The sequence below is a fragment of the Hyperolius riggenbachi genome, chromosome 1 (genome assembly GCF_040937935.1).
Source record: "Hyperolius riggenbachi isolate aHypRig1 chromosome 1, aHypRig1.pri, whole genome shotgun sequence".
NCBI lineage: Eukaryota > Metazoa > Chordata > Amphibia > Anura > Hyperoliidae > Hyperolius > Hyperolius riggenbachi.
The window spans coordinates 220,632,942-220,649,362 of NC_090646.1; the positions used below are offsets into that span (position 1 = coordinate 220,632,942).

The window sequence follows — 16,421 nt, forward strand, 5'->3', positions numbered from 1 at the left end:
CAAACTATCGGCAATACCAGTTACCAAAATGAACAGACACCTCATATACCCTTACTCTGGCAGATAACCGTACTGTAATATGTCTGCTTTTAACGAAAGTATACATCTGTGGCAAATAGTATGTAGTTAAAAAAAGCAATAAGTCAGAAAAACCTAGAAATATTTGGCTTCAATTCTTCAAAATCAAAGAGGAAAAATGGAAAAGCAGCTGTGTAAACATGTCTGGTACCAGCAGGCAGCTGCCTAGCTGTGTACATTATACTGCTGACGCTGTGCATGACATGACAAGTGATACCTCTGAACATTTTATTGACTGTCATACTGACAGAACTTCCCAGAGAATGCTTCTGCATATATTCCTGCATGGAATTCCCCATGTCTGGTTTACAGGAATGTTTTGCAGGATTTGCATTGTGATGAAAACACTCAATCTTGCTGAATCCTCCCACTCCTACCTGTTTGCCAGTGAGAGCAGCTTAGTGATGAAAGTCACTGCCAGGCTGATGTTAGAAGTTGTGTCATTGTGAGTCTCACTCTATAAGTAGTTTGACAGAGCTTCCATTACCATTATAAATCTGAAGATTATTATTATTATTATTATTTTTTATTTATATAGCGCCAACATATTCCGCATCGCTTTACAAAGCACAATAAGACGACAAGGGGAACATAGATACAACTAACAAATATACAGCAGAGTTCCAAGCAGCACAAATATTGTTACAAAAACAGTAAACATTAGGAGGATGACCCTGCCCTTGCGAGCTTACAATCTAATGGGTAGTGGGGGACACACTAGGTAAGGGGGTGGAGGATGGATGAGGCAGTGATTCTTTGCCTCTGATTACATTGTGACAAATAAGTAAATAAAGGGCTATAGAATGTTATAAGCTTGTCTGAAAAGGTGTGTTTTAAGAGTGCGTTTGGAGCATGACGTACAGGCTGTGGAAGAGAGTTCCAGATAAGGGCTGATGCTCGTGTAAAGTCCTGGATGCGAGCATGAGAGGAGGTGATCAGCTTAGAGGCCAGGAGAATTTCTTGGGAGGAGCGAAGGTTGCGGGAGGGACAATATCTTGAGATTAGTGAGGAGATGTATGGAGGAGACAACTCGTGGAGGGCTTTGTATGTTAGAGTCAGGAGTTTGAACTGGATCCTCTGGGTAATGGGTAACCAGTGGAGAGAATGGCACAGTGGGGCTGCATCAGAAGAGCGTGTGGAAAGGTGAATGAGGCGGGACGCTGCATTTAGAAGGGATTGGAGAGGAGCTAGCCTGTTTTTTGGTAGGCCACAGAGCAGGGTGTTGCAGTAGTCTAGGCGGGAGATGATTAAGGCATGAACAAGCATTTTGGTGGCCTCTTGTGTGAGGAAGGGACGGATACGGAATATATTTTTGAGCTGGAAATAGCAGGTGGTGGTTAATGAGGCAATGTGAGGTTTAAAGGAGAGCTCTGAGTCAAGTATAACCCCCAAGCAGCGGGCCTTAGTGGTTGAGGTTATTGGGGTGTTGTCTACCGTTATGGTTGCAATTGGTGGGGGTGTAGATAGCAATGGTGGAAAAATCACAATTTCCGTTTTAGTCATGTTGAGTTTGAGGAAGCGGGAGGACATGAATGCAGAAACGGCACGTAGACAGTCGGGGACTCTGGATAGTAGTGAGGACAGGTCAGGAGCTGAGAGATAGATTTGGGTGTCATCCGCATAGAGGTGATACTGGAAGCCAAAAGAGTTAATTAGTTGTCCCAGGCCACGGGTGTAGATTGAGAGAAGAAGTGGCCCAAGAACAGAGCCTTGAGGTACACCAACAGACAGTGGGTGTGGAGAGGACTTGGTGTTAGAGAAGGAGACAGTGTAAGAGCGTCCAGAGAGATAAGAGGAGATCCAGGAATGTGCTTGTCCCTTGATTCCTAAAGATGACAGTGTCTGCAGAAGCAGAGCATGATCAACCATGTCAAAGGCAGAGGAAAGGTCAAGGAGTATTAGAATGGAGAACTGGCCTTTGGATTTAGCTACCAGTAGGTCATTAGCAACTTTCGTGAGGGCAGTTTCAGTGGAATGGTGTGTGCGGAATCCAGATTGAAAGGGGTCAAGTAAGGAGTTGGTGGAGAGAAAGGCAGACAATTCTGAATGGATGTGACGTTCCAGCAGTTTAGAAGCAAAGGGGAGGAGCGAGACAGGACGGTAGTTGGATAGAGAAGTTGGATCAAGAGAGGGTTTTTTGATTAGTGGTGTGATGATAGCTTGTTTGAATAAGGAAGGAAAAGTGCCAGTGGAGATAGAAAGGTTGAATAGAGTTGTTAGAGCGGGATTAAAGGAGGAGGAAAGCTGGGGGATTAGATGAGAGGGAATGGGGTCCAGGGCACAGGTAGTGAGATGCGCTTTGGAGATTAGTGAGGAAAGACACTGATCAGTTAGTGTGGTGAAAGATGTTAGAGTGGGAGACTGGTCTTGTGGAGCGGGGGGGAGGCAGTTAGTGGTGGGTGAGGGTGCAGGCGGACAGAAGGAATTTATAGGTGACGGCTGTGCTGGTAAAAATGGTTGCGCGTTAAAGCTATTACGTATTGCATCAATCTTGCTTGTAAAGTATGATGCAAAGTTGTCGGCTGACAGACATGTGGTAGGGGGAGGAGGTGGGGGACGAAGTAGGGAGTTAAAGGTGTTGAATAATTGTTTTGGGTTGTGAGACTGTGAGGAAATGAGCGAGGAGAAATAAGACTGCTTAGCAGAAGTGAGGGCACCCCTGAGCTCCTGCATAGTTTGTTTATAGTGATTGAAGTCTTCTACAGCAGTGCTTTTTCTCCAGCATCTTTCTGCCACCCTGGAGTGCCTTTTCAGCTGTTTGATTTGTTCAGTGAGCCAGGGCTACCGGTTAGTTTGGCGGGGGCGGGTGGTGGTGAGTGGAACGGCTGAAATCATGGCAGAGGAGACTACATTAAATAAGTAACTGGATGCTGCCTCAGGGTCAGTGTAGGAAGACAGGGTACTTAGAGGTTGCAAGGCCTCAGTCAGGGAATTCACATCCAGGTTGCGGTAATTCCTGCGCGTGACTGTATGGTGTAGTGTTGGAGGAGTTGACGGTAGAGAAGAATTGATTGAGAAGGTAAGAAGGTTGTGGTCTGAGAGGGGAAGGGGAGTGTTATGAAAGCTTGAAATAGAACAGAGGCGGGTAAAGACAAGTTCAAGAGTGTGGTCGTCTTTGTGGGTGGAAGTGGAGGACCATTGGGCGAGGTCAAACGAGGAGGTGAGAGAGAGCAGTTTGGTGGCAGTAGGGCAATTAGTATCGATGGGTATATTAAAATCTCCAATGATGATAGAGGGTATATCAGTGGAGAGGAACTGGAGAAGCCATGCTGAAAAGTGATCAATGAAAGTAGAGGCTGGACCGGGCGGGCGGTAGATAGTAGCAATCTGAATGTGGTATGGAGAGTAGAGACGGACAGCATGAACTTCAAAGGATGAGAGTGCGGGCAGTGGTGTGAGTGGCTTAAAGGAACAGTGTTCAGAGAGGAGGATCCCCACCCCCCCCTCCATGTTTGTGGCCAGGTCTAGGGGCATGACTAAATTTTAGACCACCATATGATAGAGCAGCTGGAGACACCGTGTCTGATGGAGTTATCCATGTTTCAGTGAGCCCCAGGAAGGTGAAAGTGTTGGAGATAAACATGTCATGAATAAAGGCCAGTTTATTACAAACGGAGCGGGAGTTCCATAGAGCCCCAGATATGGGGAGGGGAGAGCTGGGAAGAAGGGGGATGTCAATAAGATTGTAGGTGTTCTGGGAGGGGAGGTGGTGAGGTTTGTTATTGGTGGAATGAGTTGTAGTCTGAGCAGTGTGAGGTCTAGGAGTGGGCCCTGGGTTCGGTGATATGTCCCCAGAAGCCAGAAGGAGTAGTAGGCAGAGCAGAGAGATGTGGGGGTGGGACTTGTGTGTATGCAAGTTAGGTTTAGTGAGAGCAGAGGAGGGGTAGTGTGAGCACAGAAATAGGAATAGTTTGTGGCTAGAGAAAAGGGGAGACGATAGCAGAGAGGGAGCAATCTGTATGGTGTTGCTGACAGTGGGAGGATGAAGTGACATGTGGATTTTCAGGAACAGAAGGCAAAAAGAAGCCGTTGAGAAAGACATTTTAAACATTCTGAAGGGATCTACAGGGCGATTGATAGCTGACAGCAGGAGGGTGGGGTATGTTTAGAAACAGGAATTGCAGAAACAAGCAAGCATATGGTGAAACAGATAAAAAACAGTTAAGTAGCAAACCATGTGATCAAAGTGCCGAGTCTCCTGGCAGTTCCTTCTGTTCCCTTCTGGTTCAATTCTGGTCTAATTTGGGTCTTTTGCTGTGCACTTCAAATCATGCACTTAAAATTAATGCACATCTGACTAAAGTCATATCTGACTTAGAGACTAGATTAAGTAGACAGCAGAGGGGATGGAGATGAGTGCTGGAATGAGGATCAGGTGTGAATGGCCAGGCCTGGGCTGTGGGAGGCAGGGTCAGTCTACAGACATGCAGATTATGACTAATTAATTAGGTACACGTTGCAGCATAAGGCCTGGCACCAGGAAATGGTCACAATTATGTATGCGTACCATAAAGTTAAAAGCAATGCAGGTAAAGTTGAACATAAGCAAGATTTGTTTGATTGCAGAGAGAAATTGCATGAAGACAGATATAAAATCAGATGCAGATCATATGCGTACCTGTAATAAGAAGATCTGATTATATTTACTAAATACCCTTTTGTATGCAACATAAGCAGCACACCAAAATATTTTTTTTAAGAAAATGCACTTGCAAATAACCTACTCCTATTACATGATGGCATGTCACATGACACCCTGTGGACATAGAGACCAGTTATGACTGGATACTCCGGATCCCGAATTCTACTTATTCGGCCGTGATAAAAAAAAAAATTCGAACTAAGTCATGCTTTTTTCCGGATTTGAAACTGACTTACGAATTAGACTCAGTTTTTTTCCGTGATTGCCTCTAATATCTGGAATCACAGCCGTGATCATGGATTAGCCCCCATACATGCTACAGTTCCCTAAATCAGATGGATTATAAAGGTTATCAGTGGCTACAAGTTAAAAAAAATTCAAAAAGATCTTATAGCTTTTGAGAATATCGAATATAAAGTTTCCAATTTAAAAAGTATTGGTGATTAAATCCCGCCAAAACCCGCCGACTTTAGCGGTTAATAGCAAAGTTCCCTTACATGCTATAAGCACCAAATTTGCAGGATATGTTGAGTGGAACAGTGGGAACAATGGAATATATTTTTTCTAAAAAGACCTTATAGTTTTTGAGATAATCGATTTTAAAGGTTCAATGGAAAATAGTATACATTTAAATGTGGTAATGACAGTTAATGTATTTTGCGCATTTACATGTATTACTTTTTTCCTTTGAAATTTCCTTTGAACCTTTAAAATTGATTATCTCAAAAACTATAAGGTCTTTTTGGAAAAAAAAATGCCCTTGTTCCCACTGTTCTACCTAACATTTCCTGCAAATGTTGTGTTTATAGCATGTAAGAGGGCTTTGCTATTGACCACTAAATGTATATAAGTCAGTATGACAGCGCTCCTCTTCTTAATTATCCTCACCACCTAAAAAAGATAAAACACAGCTCCACATAGTGCATTACTGCTAGATTTTCATCATCTTTTAAAACACCACGCCAGTGATAAGACTTGTGCTCTTTAGTGCTCCACTTCTAGTGCAAACTTATCACCAACTATAGAACAGTTCCAGGCTCACCAGATGTAGGCCACCTCATACACCAGGTGGGTCTATCGCATGAATCAATCCACAACGATCTGCTGCTCTCATGTATCAAAAAACGTTTAATCCGGATTCTTCAATAAAACATAACAAGACATAGCATAAAATCTTTTAAAAAGTGACTGTTCCCTGCGCTCTTGCGCACTCACGTTATCCACAGATGAGTCTCCGCATATCGGGCTCTTGGCCCTGTGATGTACCTCCTACTACGGTCACGGCGTCCCGCTCCCCGCACTGGTACATCAGTTTCAGGCTTCCTACGAGCGATGAATGTCCTACTTCCTGTGACGTCAGACGCTGCCCGCTCTACTCCGCCTTACGCGTTTCGTCCCTCGGGACTCATCAGAGGCTCTGATGAGTCCCGAGGGACGGACTCATCAGAGCCTCTGATGAGTCCCGAGGGACGAAACGCATAAGGCGGAGTAGAGCGGGCAGCATCTGACATCACAGGAAGTAGGACATTCATCGCTCGTAGGAAGCCTGAAACTGATGTACCAGTGCGGGGAGCGGGACGCCGTGACCGTAGTAGGAGGTACATCACAGGGCCAAGAGCCCGATATGCGGAGACTCATCTGTGGATAACGTGAGTGCGCAAGAGCGCAGGGAACAGTCACTTTTTAAAAGATTTTATGCTATGTCTTGTTATGTTTTATTGAAGAATCCGGATTAAACGTTTTTTGATACATGAGAGCAGCAGATCGTTGTGGATTGATTCATGCGATAGACCCACCTGGTGTATGAGGTGGCCTACATCTGGTGAGCCTGGAACTGTTCTATAGTTGGTGATAAGTTTGCACTAGAAGTGGAGCACTAAAGAGCACAAGTCTTATCACTGGCGTGGTGTTTTAAAAGATGATGAAAATCTAGCAGTAATGCACTATGTGGAGCTGTGTTTTATCTTTTTTAGGTGGTGAGGATAATTAAGAAGAGGAGCGCTGTCATACTGACTTATATACATTTGTGACTGTGGACTATTTTGATAGCGAAGACTCTGTTTTGCATGATAGTTTGCCATATTATATACGGTGGGCGCAGTTTGCATAATATACATATTGACCACTAAAGTCAGCTGGTTTAATCACAATTTAATCACGCCTTTTTTTTTCGATCATGATCGCGTTCCGAATATTAGTAATCACGGAAAATCCGTGATTGAATTCCGTGATCCAAAATTGATCACGGATTAGAATCACGGCGTTTAGTAGTGGAAAAATGCTTGTGAATCACCACTATGTCGTGATCACGAGGTGGTGATGAGCATCACTAATGGAGACTCGACACAGAAAGCGGTGATGAGTGAGTGTTAACCCTCTGTTTCCTTCCTTTCATGACTCTGCAGAGAGGGAATGCGGACCACAAACCACACAAATTTTGCGCAGCCCTGGGTTAGGTCATAGTAAAACAGTGGTAAAAATTACCAATATTTAATTATCCAAGTTAACTAGTAGAATATTGATAATTTTACCAATATTCTACTAACAACTACATCAGATGCCCTTTTTACCGGGCAGATTTTTCCATATATGCCCTAGATAACATAACTGCCATTTTTGTAGGGCCTGCATGGTTATTAAGTTGCCATTCTTTCCATAACCAAGATGTTTTATAGAGTCCACTGCTCACCCCTGATCACTGTTTGGAGGAACAGTGTTTTAAGGGATGAATTGTTGAGTTCCCATGTTGTTTTGCTTAACATTACTGTGATTGAGTTCTGAATAAAACCAAATTAATTGTATTTGTGACAAATCTGATTTAAAGAGAACCTCTTGCAATAAAAAGCATACCATTTTATTCATTATTTTCTCCCGGGCCCCTCTGTGCTGTTTCTGCCACTCCCTACTGCATTCCTGGCTTGTAGGTGCCATTTTTATCCAGTGTTTACTCCTAACTAGAGTGTGATAGGCTTAAGAGTAGTCAGTCTCTGACTCATACAGAGCTTGGAGAGGGTGTGTACAGCTTCTGCCAATGACAAGCAGTGCAGCCCATTCCACACATTCCAGCCTCAGCTGACAGAGCCGACAGAAGAGAGAATCATATAACAGAGATAACACAGCCACTGTGTAGGAAAGGCTGCAATAAGACAGAGCACATTAGAACAGTTATAGGAACTTATAGGATAGAAGAAATAAGGCTGGAAATTTTGTTACAGAGTCTCTTTAAGACCCAAATCAAAGCAACAATGTTATAAAGTTGCAGCTCTTGGATTTAATTTCATATGTGGGTGAACCAAATGTAAAGAAAAAAATACAAATCTCTTACCCTCTGTAGCTATCCTATAGTGTGACTTTTTTCCACATCTTTAGTTCAGCTTTTAGCATAGTGTTTTATGGAATTTTAGTTTTATTGAGTTTTGTGATGAACTGAGAGGTACAGACATTATGTTTCCAGAATCAAGAACCTGCCATGGATATTGCCATTGCCATAAAATGTTTATAAAGGAAGTTTCAAAATAATGTGTTATTCACAGAGCCTTTTTATATGTTTTTATATCATTTCTACTGGGCTGTCTATAGGAACTGTAATCCAGGTCTTGAGTTCAATTTTAATGATCTCTGTGAAGCCTTGGTGTAAATAACAGAAAAATAGCTGGATTGTGGAATTACATAAAAAAAGATTATGAACAATTAAAAACAACCAAATGACTTCCACACACTGGTATGAAATCATTTGTATAGAAATCTTGATAATGGTAATGGGAGCAAGTTGCAGAAGCAAGCATACCCACTGACTGATTTTTGACCTTGCATAAAGAAATCCTGCCACCAGGCTAACAGAAGTTGTGGCATTGGGCTGAGACTATGCAAAGGTTAACAAATGGTTCTGTATTTTATAAAACACAAACCACAAAGAAATCTGAAGAAGCACATTTCCACTTATTATTTTGTGAAACTAAGATGAATATTGCACTGTACCAATAAATATTTTTCTCATGATAACAAAAATAAGTAATTTATAATATGATTGTGAGCATGTGCAAATGTTCTATGGAGGTTGAATAACTCGTTTGGCCCCAAACTACAACACTATTTTATCAAAAATAAGAGAGAAACAATTGAATAAAAACCAAGTGAAAGTGGTAAATTTAAGTCACCCCTAAAGCAAACTATATGTATAATTAGATATTATGTCATAAAACGCCTTTTAAACCACCAATCTATTACTAATGCTGTCATCATGTATTAGGTAAGCTAGTCTTCCTTAATTTAGGGAGCCTCTTAGTAGTATACAAGTTATTGATAAGAACAAGGAATACTTATTGCAGTAATGAAACTCCTATATTATGGAAAGTGAAACTATCATTAGATTTAACAAACTTTCCTAGTAATAGGTTGCTTAATGTGTACAACAGAAATAGCACAGTATTGCTTTTTATGTGGCCAGCTTGAAATGTAATAGTCTATAATTACAAGTAATTATTTTCATTACATCCTGAAATTATTTTGACCCTCAAATCACTGTATCTGCATTTTCTGTTATTTTGTATGATACTAATTCTAACCCCACACATTTATTTGTTTTTCAAAACTACTTATATGCTGATAACTCACAACTGTACTTCTCAGTCCCAGACCCTCTTATCCTGCCTGTCTGCTGTATCTTCTTTCAGGACTTAAAATTTAACACGAGTAACACAAAACATTTTTCCACTGTCTCTATCCACTTATCCACAATTATACCGTTATAACTTTGTTCCCCAATCCCATTCCTTAGAGTTAATGTTTAACTTTTCTCTCTCATTTATCCCACATATTCCCTCTCTAACATCCTCCCATCATCTCCAGCTCCAAAACATCTCTCACTCCAACCCTTTCTCTATGCTAATGTGTTGTAGTGTTGGGTGAACATGGTGTGACGCAGTCCGCTGGACAAACTGCTTGCATTCATTTTACCCCCACCCCCACACCTAACCCACAAGCTAGCATTTGAGGGTTTGTAAATCCCCTTTTAAATGTCATCTGTCACTCTCCTAACTTTTTAACTTTCAAACTCACCCTAAAAAAGAACATATTCAGACAGGCATACAATCTGTCTAGGTCATGTCACTTTCAGTCTCTGGCCAAGCTGTGCTTCTGTGGTTCAAAACCTTGTGTATTGCCCCACCTCTTGTCTCCGTATTATTCCTTTAGATTGTTAGCTTGCAAGGGCAGGTCTCTCACTTGTGTTGTCTTGAAAATTTCTGTACATTTTCTTAACCACTATACATTTGTCACTGAAAAAATTATATTGTTAAACACTTCTATATTGTATACCAGTGTCTTTATGTTAACCCTTTAGCAGCCAATGTATTTAGAGGTGCAAGTGCTCAGGACAATTTATTTTAGCACATTTTTTTCTTATTTGTTACATTTGCTTGCTACTAAATAGTACTGCTGTAATGTGTATTTATGGCCACTTGTCACTAGGGGGCAGTGTGAGATAATAATAAAGGACTTGTGCTTTCAGTTTCTGTATCCTCTGCTCTGCAGAGAGACTTCAAAGCATTCCAAAGAATTTACAGCAGGAGTTCTGCCAACTGAAGTCAAAAACAGTGCACTCTCTCAAACAAGATAACTCTATTGAAGCTGCTAATAGGTTAAATGTACTTACGTCTGTAATGTCTGTATTTTTATGTAACATTGTTTCTTTCTTTGTACAGCACCACAGAAGATGATGCGGCTATATAAATTATTAATAGTAATAATACTGGTAGCTTTACCTCTGAGTTTTATCCATTACCTGCATCAACATAGTCGCTCTTTCTGTGTATCAGTGTGGCCTCTTTCTCTCTCTACTCGCATCAACGTAGCTTGTTTCTCTCTCTTTGTGAGTGTAGTCTGTTTCTCTCTCTCTGCATCAGCAAAGCCTCTCACACTGTGTCGATGTAGCCTTTTTTTGTGTGTGTTTGTAGTCTGTGTTTATTTAATCATTTTTATTTTATCTATTTGGAGGTTGCCTCCACCTAAAGAACATTTTCTGCATTTACTCCTTTCATACCCGGGAGGACACGTGTCTATCTATGATTGCTTCACACCTTTATTACTGAAACTCCTTCCTCTGTGGCCTACCTGCTAACCATTTGGCCTTGCTACAGTCCATCATGAACTCTCATTCGCATGACTCATTTGCCTCTCCTCCCACTTTTCTAATGCTAACCCCCTCTGCCACTCCCTCGGCAGGCACTGTATCACACAAAAAATGTGAGTCAATATTCTACCTTTCACCTACAAAGCACCTTACGCTCTAGCTCTTTCTAACTTTACTACACGTTTCCCCAGATATCGGAGATCTCCGCTCTACTTATAATTGTCTGCTTTCTTCCTCTCTAGACACCTCTTCTCATTCTTGCACAAAAAAAAGTTTCTAGAATTTCTCCCCATCTGTGAAACTCCCTTCCACAATCCGCTCATCACTTGCATACTTGCCATATTTAACCATTTCAGGCCGTGGGGATTTTTCACCTTATGCATCGGAGCAATTTTCACCTCCCATTCATTCGCTAATAACTTTATCACTACTTATCACAATTTATTGATCAATATCTTGTTTTTCCCACCACTAATTAGGCTTTCTGTGGGTGGTACATTTTGCTAAGAGCCACTTTACCGTAAATGCATTTTAACAGGATTAATAAGAAAAAAATGGAAAAAATTCATTATTTCTCAGTTTTCAGCCATTATAGCTTTAAAATAATCCATGCTACCATGATTAAAACCTATGTATTTTATTTGCCCATATGTCTCGGTTATTATACCATTTAAATTTTGTCCCTATCACAATGTATGGCGCCAATATTTTATTTGGAAATAAAGGTGCATTGTTTCCGTTTTGCGTCCATCACTATTTACAAGCTTATAATTTTAAAAACGTTTGTAGTATACCCCCGTCAAATGCATATTTTAAAAGTTCAGACCCTTAGGTAACTATTTATGTCTTTTTTTTTTTTAATTGTAATTTTTTTTTTTTTACCATTAAAAATTTTATTTGGGTAATATTTTGGTGTGGGACATAAACAGTTAATTTTTAATGTTGTAAAATGTGTAGATTGTAATGTAAAAAATGTGCAGATGTAGCAGATGTAGTTTTACGATTACGTTTTTAGTTTCCCTCCTTGTACTTCTCGCTAAGCGGAAGTGCAAGGGGGATGCGGAAATCTGTCCGGGCAGAAGAACTGAAGCCTCACAGGTGAGCGCTTCGGGTCTTTTTGCGGGGGAAAGGGATCGGTGATCGGGAACCATGTTCCCTTTCACTGATCCCAGGGCTACCGGAGGACACAACGGGGAAGCGGGGGCGCACCCGCGATCGCGGGCGGGAGCGCGCCCAAGCGCGGGAGCGCTGCAGAGCTGCCGCCCGGACGTGAGCTTCACGTCCGGGCAGCGGAAATGGTTAAAGAGGAAATTTAACCCAGGATTGAACTTGATTTTAAGCAGTAGCTGATACACCCTTTCCCTTGAGAAATCTTTACTTCTTTTTAAATAGATCATTAGTGGGAAGGGGGTCTGTGTGGCTGATATTGTGGGAAAACCCCTCCCACAGTGTGATGTCATGACCATCGTCCATGATCCATGTGGACCTTGTTGCATTGTGGGAAATAAAAGCTGTGTCCAACTTCTAAGCAACCTGTATCTCCCTCTGTGCATATGTCTATCTGAAAAAAATAATAACAATCCTTTAGCCTACTGCATTGTTAGTGGGTGTGGTTATAGATAATGGCAGTTGGTGCTGTCTAGTTTTTTTTCTTGTCTGCCAGTAGTACAGATGGTGACGTGCAGGCTCCTTGTGCATCAAACAACATGACAATTTACAAGGGCAATAATAATCATTTCTTGAACCTTCACAATTTTTAATGCCTCAATTTGCAATGTATTGATTTATTCCCCCCCTACTATTATCTTTTGGTAAAGTTCCTTTTGAATCACAATCTGAAAATGCACCTCTATACACTAGATAAGCAAACAATCATCAGCCGTCTTTTATCTAATCTGTGTACATACCTGAGGCCCTGTTCACAGTGATCAGTTGTGCTTCAGAATAATTTTGCTTGTCAACTCACTGCCCATACAATTCTATGGAACAGTTCACAGTACTGCATTCTTTTTTTTTTCATCATAAAACTTTTTATTAAAGATATAGCGATACATGGAGTATACAGAGACATAGCCAAGCAACATGTAGTAACAGGTACCAAGCATAATATGAAAAGTACAAAAGTTATCTATAGTCTAAAAGGAGATATCCACACATAATGATAACCGTTGACATTATAGCGAGCTCTCTGACTTTTACATGACCCTTAGGGCAGCCAGAGAGGGCTATTGATAATATAGCAGTCTATACAGTACTGCATTCTAACTGATCGCAGTATTCTAACTTTCTGCATGCAGGATTTGTATTGTATTGTATTCTATATCAAGTCTCCATTGCAGTTCACACTTATTATAATGCTTTAGAACGCGTTTGTTATGCAACTGACCACTGCGATCCTAGCCTTAAAGAACTTATAAGGCCAAAAGCACTAAACAAGTAAAGTACCTGCATGATGTTTAAATGCACGGAGGACGCCATCCGCGCCCTCTGTGCAGTTCCGCCGGGTAGCTTTAGTGAAATTGCCCCCCCCCCCCTGCCGATCGCGACCCCACAGGCCGGGTTGGGCTCTCCTGCCACTCCTAATATGGCTGCCGGAGCTGGCCGTGGCTGCGCAGTCTGCATTGCCGCGAGTGCAGCTGCGCAGCTCTAGGGCCTCCCCCTCTGATCCACGCTACAATGCATGGTTTGGGGGTTGGCCCTAGAGCTGCGCAGTCACACTCACGGCGATGCAGACTGTGCAGCCATGGTCAGCTCCGGCGGTCATATTAGGAGTGGCAGGAGAGCCCGACCCGGCCTGTGGGGTCGCGATCGGCGGGGGGGGGGCGATTTCACTAAGAGGACCCGGCAGAACTGCATGGAGGGCGCGGATGGCGTCCTCCGTGCATTTAAACATCATGCAGGTACTTTCACTTTTTTAGTGCTTTTGGCCTCGTAAGTCCTTTAACCTCCCTGGCATTAAGCCCGAGCTGAGCTCAGGCTATGCCGCCGGGAGGCACCGCTCAGGCCCCGCTGGGCCGATTTGCATAATTTTTTGTTGTTACACGCATCTAGCACTTTGCTAGCTGCGTGTAACCTCTGATCGCCGCCGCTACCCGCCGATCCGCCGCTATACCCGTCGCCGACACTTGATGAAGGACCGTGATGTTTCGTAGCATGTAGTGTGCTGTTCTGTCTCGCTAAATGACATGCTTCAATAAGCAAAGCCAGTAGTGTGATGATTGGGCGACAAAGTATGTCTCTATGCAGCTTAAGAAGAACATTGCTGATGTATTACAAAATATTTGTAACTGATTTTGATACCGTTCAAAACATATTCACCTAGGCTAGCTGAAACTCATGTCAAAGTACAACACTGTTACTGTTAAAGTTGCTCAAGTATGCAGGCAGTTTGGCCAATAGGTCAATAGGTCAGGATCAAATTTCAACACAATGGAAGTCAATGAAGAAACAATACTGGTGGATCTTTCAGTGTTTTAAAGGACTATTTATTTATTGTATTTATAAAGCGCCAACATATTACGCAGCGCTGGACAATAAATAGGGATACATACAATATTTAGGGGTGACATACAGCAAAATGACAATACCTGAATACAAGAAAGATCAGATCATGCAGCACAGTATGAGTACAAGGTAATGCTTAGTCAATCACTGGATGGAGCATGGAGATTAGGCAAGTTAGGTTCACTCAGATGCCTAGCATGGGTTTACAGTAATGGAGGGGCATGATCAGGTTTGACACAAAAGGAGGAGGACCCTGCCCAAAGGCTTACAATCTAAAGGGAGAGGTAGGGACACGAGAGGTAGGAGACCAGAGTTCAGCTGTGGGTTTAGAGCACTTGTGAGGGGTAGTAGGCCAGAGTGAAAAGGTGAGTTTTGAGGGCTTTCTTGAAAATGTTGAAGGAGGGGGCTGTCCTAATGGGTGGAGGTAGGGAGTTCCATAGTGTTGGAGCAGCTCTTGAGAAGTCCTGGAGGCGTGCATGGGACTGGGTGATGCGGGGGGCTAGTACAATACAATGGTGTGGAAAGCCCAACAAATATCTGAAGATCATGTAGTGGTTTAGAAAAGTCACAAAATGTGAGCTGCAGTGAGGAGAGACTGTTTTATGTAGCTTGGAGAGCAAAAATGAGACACAGTAATGGCTAATAAATATGTAAAGAATACTTTTTAAAGTGAAGCACGCAGATCTTCAGAGCAGTGACCAGGGGGAAATGTTAAAGTAAACACAGGTCTATCTATGTACTAATGCTTGTTAACCACTTCGCCACCCGGGTACAGTATATGTACGCACTTTGATCTTCAGTTCCCCGCCCGGAGCGTAGATATACGCACCCCCGCTACTACCACCACTGTCCGCACTCCCGTTCGCATGTGTCCGCACTTGTGTACGCCACCGCCCACTCGCCCGGAGATCAATGAACGGGAAAAACCATTCCAGTTCATTTATCTCAGCCCCCCAGCAATGATCGGCTGCTTCTATGAGAAGCAACGAGATCATTGTGGAAAAAAATGCTTCCCAGCCTTCCTGAACTTCCTGTAAGCGTACTTCCTATGCTTACAGGACACATTCACAAAAAGTTACTGTGGCCATCTTGTGGCAAAAAAGTAAAACTACACCCAAAAACATTTTCCCTATACAAATACATTATTTTACAATATAAATTAACTCATTAACTCCCACACTCCCCAATTGATACCAATTTTTTTTGTAATAAAAAAAGAATATAAATAAATTTACAATACTAAAAAAAAAAACCATAAATAGTTACCTTCGGGACTGAAATATTTAAATATTTAGATCAAGAGGGTATAACACTGTTACTTTGAGCTTTTAATTAGGAATGGACGCAAAGCTGAAAAAAAATGCACCTTTATTTGCAAATAAAATATTGGTGCCAAACATTGTGATAGAGACATAATTTAAATGGTGTAATAACCAGGACAAATGGGCAAATAAGTTCCATGGATTTTAATTACAGTAGCATGCATTATTTAAAAACTATAATGGCAGAAAACTGAAAAATAAGGATTTTTTTTCCAAATGTTTTCCTATTTTCCCAGTAAAACACATTTAGAATAAAGTAATTCTTGGCATAATGTCACACCTAAAGAAAGCCTAATTGGTAGTGAAAAAAACAAGATATAGTTCATTTATTTGTGATAAGTAATGATAAAGTTATAGACGAATGAATGTAAGGAGAGCTGAAAGGAGAAAATTGCTCGGATGATGAAGGGGTAAAACCCCTCAGTTGTGAAGTGGTTAAAATATGTGGAATATATATGGATGATGTGATAAAGATTTTTTTTTTCCTAATAAATTCACTTGAACTATTCTACTTAAAGCATATCAATTACAATTTTAAACTAAGTTAGCCAGCAAGATAGTACTTTGGGCCTTTAGGTACTTTAAAATAGAAAAAGAGCTTTTGACTACTAAGACTTCACATCAATCTGAGGTCTAATGGCTGACCTCTGTTTCTTGAAAGGCCAATGCTTTGTGCAGAATGTAATATGACAGTCTCTATATTGCGTGTGGGGAGGATCAGGTTGCTTGTGCTTTCTATTCAAAG

The 16,421-nt window shown here is 41.6% G+C and overlaps 1 protein-coding gene across 2 annotated transcripts in view; it reads left to right on the forward strand.

Annotated features, from left to right (window-relative positions):
- LOC137571512 (bifunctional heparan sulfate N-deacetylase/N-sulfotransferase 4) overlaps window positions 1-16,421 on the forward strand; it is a 472,192-nt gene that overhangs the window by 136,381 nt on the left and 319,390 nt on the right. The window lies entirely within an intron of this gene.